This window comes from Nymphalis io, chromosome 1 (assembly GCF_905147045.1).
Source record: "Nymphalis io chromosome 1, ilAglIoxx1.1, whole genome shotgun sequence".
NCBI classification, from domain to species: domain Eukaryota; kingdom Metazoa; phylum Arthropoda; class Insecta; order Lepidoptera; family Nymphalidae; genus Nymphalis; species Nymphalis io.
Window position 1 is genome coordinate 4,279,558 of NC_065888.1, and position 5,561 is coordinate 4,285,118.

At 30.7% G+C, this 5,561-nt stretch overlaps 1 non-coding gene across 1 annotated transcript; it reads left to right on the plus strand.

Moving 5' to 3' along the window:
* Positions 1-2,394: 2,394 nt before the first annotated feature.
* On the plus strand, positions 2,395-2,467 carry Trnav-aac (transfer RNA valine (anticodon AAC)). The gene has a single exon. It is a non-coding gene; the product is annotated as a tRNA-Val (tRNA).
* Positions 2,468-5,561: the final 3,094 nt, after the last annotated feature.

Below are 5,561 nucleotides of genomic sequence, written 5' to 3' on the forward strand. Positions count from 1 at the left end.
ATATTCTCGCTTAATGGTAAATTTATAATTAAAACCTGAACAAATATGTTTTTCTTTTTATTTCAATATTTTTATCAATTTTTATTTGATATCGCGAACTGCAGATAAAAATTATTGAAGAGCAATAAATTACAAAAAAATATTTAAGCTCATTGATAACAAATGTACAATCGCATTACTACAATTGTTTATTTAAAAAGAAGTATTTATTGTTTGACTATTGTAATAACTTTTATAATATGTATATATTTACAAATATAAAAGAATAACTGATTGAGTGACTGTCATATATATGCACAGCTCAAACTACTGGGGGCTAATACCATGAAAACTTACATACAGATTTTACAGGTTTTCTGTGCTAATCTACACGAGGTTAACACTAAGAAAGAATATTGAAAATTTAATCCAAGATAAAGGGGTTGAAATTTTGTATGAAAATCCTTCATTTTTGAATAAAAATCTATGGAAATTGGAGTGACGCCACGGGTAAAGCGCTAGTATTATATATTTATTATTAGTTATTTATTGAATGTTTGAAGACGAAAGTCTTCAAACAATGCGTCTTACCTGCCATGACATACGGTGCCGAAACGTGGACACAACAACAAATTCAAAGTCGCTCAGCGTGCTATGGAGCGAGCTATGCTCGGAGTATCTTTGAAGGATAAGATCAGAAATGAGATTATCCGGAAAAGAACCGGAGTCACCGACATAGCTTGCAAAATTAGCAGGCTGAAGTGGCAGTGGGCTGGTCACGTATGTCGTAGGACCGATGGCTGTTGGAGCAGACGAGTCCTAGAGTGGAGACCGCGAATCGGCAAGCGCAGCGTAGGGCGCCCTCCAGCCAGGTGGACCGACGACCTTAAGAAGTTGACGGGCACCAACTGGATGCGGAAGGCGGAGGACAGGGAGCTTTGGCGCACCTTGGGAGAGGCCTATGTTCAGCAGTGGACAACGATTGGCTGTTGATTGATTGATTGATTTATTGAATCTCCACAAACTAAGCGTCCGTGCCCACGTTATATATCATTTATATTATTATTTTATTGTTTATATTGTAATTAATATATTAAATAAGAAATTCTTGTATATTAATATATTTTGTGTAACTTGTAAACGTCTCCAATGCCTTGGATCATATTTTGTATATAAATTTGTATAAATCTGTTGTCTTTCCCAAAAAAACGTTTTTTTTTTCAAGAAAATTAATCGCATATTAGTAAGCCAAGTAATTATTAAAATTAATTGAGATATCGTACTAAGGTAACATTAAACAAGCTAATTACCTAACGCTCTTTACGAAATACGGAAAAGTGTAGCTGTACCAAAATACAAACTTCGGACCTCGATTGACAAAAAGAAAACAGAAAACCCTTTTTCCGGACCTAGACTTTGAACTCTGAACCTCGGAATCTACACCCTTTAAAAAAACTAACTACTAGATGAACGAGACAGTTAGTTATATATACTTGCTGAGAACAGAATAGATAATTTAAAATCAACAGAACTGGGAAGTGGCCAACTCGCCAAAGGCTCTACAGAAGGATCTCGTCCAGGTCGCACGTGCGGTGATAAATTTATTCTGCAACAGTCTTGTAGTCGATCGTTCGCTTTGAGTTCAGCTGCAGCCTGCCGTCCCCGGACTCCGTGTAACTACAAGAACAACTGTCCGGCATTTGAATCGACTTTTCTAAAACGATCAATTTAAACTTTTTATAACTGAAAAATAAATAAATGTTATGAGTTTATTTCTAATTTTTTTAATAGAAATAATTTAAACAGCTAAAAGCTTTTTTATAATATTATTTATATAAAATTATATGGTATTTATTGAATATTTTTATGTGTAGTTATCCTATTGACGGTAGTTATTGGGATTCGTATTATTATTATTCGTTTATCTATAAAGTTTTATATCAAGACAATAAACAATATAATATTAGTCGGGGATTTAATTCCGATTATACCTTAATATTTATACTAATCCATATTAATATTATGAAGCAACTACTTTTTATACCTAACACGCGGGCGTAACCGCAGGGACAACTAATGATGTATAAAAGTATGATTCAAATTGGATCTTTATTTTAAATTGAAGAGTACAAATTATTTTCTATCACACTGACAATATACACTATTATTTACATTGCTTAGCTTAATAATTGAATTATAACTTCTTGGACTGGTTTTTAATATTCGGAAATGGTGCTGTCCTACTTCTATCTGATTAATACTTAGAAGTGCTATACGAGCATAATATCATATAATTTTAATTTATAAATATAATAATAACCTAGTCTTGTTATTCAAGGTTATCAGTTTGGAAAAAAATCTTAAAATTAGACTTGACTTTATAAACAGATTGTTATATTAGTTCTCACTCATATCGTTTCCGTGGTGTAGCGGTTATCACATCTGCCTAACACGCAGAAGGCCCCCGGTTCGATCCCGGGCGGAAACATATGTTTTTTTGTTTGTTTCTAATATGTTCTGATTAAAGTTTTTAAATCTAATTATTTTAATCAACCATCTTATAATATAATTGTGTAAGATGAAGTTCAATTATTTATCATAAAATTACATTTATTATTTTGTTATTTATTTAATAATAGGAGTTTGCATTTTTTTTGTTGCTTAATAACCGTAAAATAGACATAAGTAAACATATATATCTAAGTAATTAACTTTATGATCTGAAACATAATATTTTATTGGCGCAGTTTATTTGTGCAAACATATTGAACATTATATTATATTATGCAATTTCTCAAAGCTTAAATTCCAAAAACTTACAAACCGAAAATTTATACATTTATAATTGCTATTATAGTCAGCAATCTAAATTTTTTTTAAAGTTAATCGTGTGATAAATTCATTAGAGTAAGCGAACAGCCTGTGAATGTCCCACTACTGGGCTAAGACTAACTCTATCACGCTGCTCCAGTACTGATGAATTCAATTTCAATAGGCTCAATCTATTCATAACTGATGTGCATTCATTAGCTTCGTGATAATTTAATTTTTGTTCCCTCGATTCCATTGTGTTACATCAATAACGAGATTACAACAAGCGTATGAATTCATAGTCGCATCGAAAATACTGAAAGCTATTCAAAGCAAACTTCAATTACTTCTGAATTGTGACATTGTTTCATGCGTTAATTAAACAAAATACGTAGAATTGGGGTAAAAATACATATATTTATGTGTGATTTATTTATAAATTAATCATTATATCAACGTTGTCTACGTTCAAAGTATAGTAAAATTGCAATAAATCTTGAATAAGTTAGTTGTTCGGTTCATATAAAGGGTTAAGAAAAAAATCTTTTCTGTCCAATTGATCAAGTTTGTGCTAGGAATAAAGACAAATAACCATAAAGTATAACACTTAACTGCAGCCTTTTTTTCGCTTTGCGGTCATATATATATTTTTGAAATGTTGAGCTTTTAAAACATTTCTCTTCTGCATCTATGTTCTAACAATAGTACACCGTGATGATGGTAGCCGCTTAGGTCATAAGTAGCTAATATTCAAATTCATATTTTACTTTTGAAATAATAAAACAAGTATGGCTTATGTTTTATAAAACTATTTATAAAATATAGCCATTAAAAACTAAACAAATAACATAGAAGTTTAAAAATACTTAAGTTTTAAACTATTTCTTTACAAGTAAAAAAAAATAAAGAAAGATCACTTACATAAAAACGCAATCCCTTAGGGTTGCAACACTCAAATTTAAAAATAAGTCGCTTTAGTACATATTATGCTATTATTTAACACATACACATATTGGAGGTTATATATAGATCCATTTTAAATAAAACCAGTAAGTAAAGAAATCCAAAATAAAACTACAAAACGGGTTTATCGATTTAATCGTTAAAATAACAATACAGTATAATACACATCCCAACACAAATATGCAAATTGCAAAATTTTGCAATTATTTAAATTTTCGATAAAAGAAAGATCATTATTATACCAAAATGTTATACTATTAGGGTTGCAGCACATATAACCTATTTAAAGTTTATATATTTAAAAAATAAATAACCAATATCATCTTAATTATTTATCGTTCAGCGCTCAAGCGGAATTCCGTTTACTTAAAACGTCTAGTTTTTAAAAGCGTAGCTTATTTTAAATTTTCTTATTATAGATTATTTCGAGAATTATATAAAGCTGAAACTGGTTTTAATAAAAAGGTGAATCAGTATATTAATATGTAGAAAATTATAATACTAGAAATTAATGTACATAATATTTACCTGTTATTTTAAAAAATCTATTAAGTCATTCTCAATGAAAGTAAAACATTTTTGAAATCAGAAGCGTTTTACTTTACATATAGAAGAGCATTATAAATCATTCTAACTATTGTTTTATGTCTGATGATTATATTCTCACAATTAATATATGACATACTTAATTGGTGATAGAGCCTTGGAAGGTCGTCTGGGTAGGCACCACCCACTAATCAGACATTCTACCGCAAAACAACATTACTTAGTACTGTTGTGCCGGCTTAAAGTGTGAGTGAGTCAGTGTACTACAGCACGACTACAGGTACGAAAGAGAGACAAATAACATCTTAGTTCCCAAGGTTAATAGTGCATTGGCGATGTAACGAATGGTTAATATTTCTTACATCGCCAATGTCTATGGGTGGTAGTGACCACTAACCAACAACTGACCCACTTGCTCGTACAAATAAAAAAATATTACGTTAAGCATGGCTTGTAATTTCTTACAAAAAGATATAGATGTGGCAAATATTTTTAGAGTCGATATGTCCAAGTAGCTAAGCATATAAATCTTTATTACGGCCTCAAACCTGGCAACCATATCTGAATTTTCATGTGGCTAATTAAAATTTATAATTCATCACGTGCTCGGTAGTGATGACAACATCGTAAAGAAGTCTGCATTATATGGCGTATAAAACTCAGTCATTATCCCATGTGGAGCAGCGTGGTGAAATAAGTTTCAAAACTCCAATCAAGAGCAAAGGAGGCAGTTATCCAGCATCCTAGTATATTTTGATTTTGACTGAAACTAAATATAATTAAATGTTTATGTTATATTATATATCTTATGTTATATCAATATTCCTATTAACAAAGTTATTACACATTGCTACGAAATAGAATGGATATATTGTACGGCTTAATGAATACAATTTACTGGAACAGTTACAATAAACGGAATCTTGATTAGAATATGAGAATATGACTAATCCAGTATAATGAGAACATGTCGAGCCACAAATTGGCGGCTTACAACCTAAACTGAATTCACATTATTGAAAACTATGACATATTCTAAGGCGTTCCAATAAAAATAGAGCTTAATATTCCTTAATAATATTTTAGTAAAATTATTTGGAGATATGGAAGCATCTGGCTGGGATTAAGACTAAGAAATATATACTAGTATAGTACATATTTTTTACTCGTTGTTTAAAAAATCAATTGAAGGTAGGGCTTTTTGCAAGCTCGTCTGAGTAGCTACCACCCAATCTTGAAATAATCTGCCAAACAGCGATAGA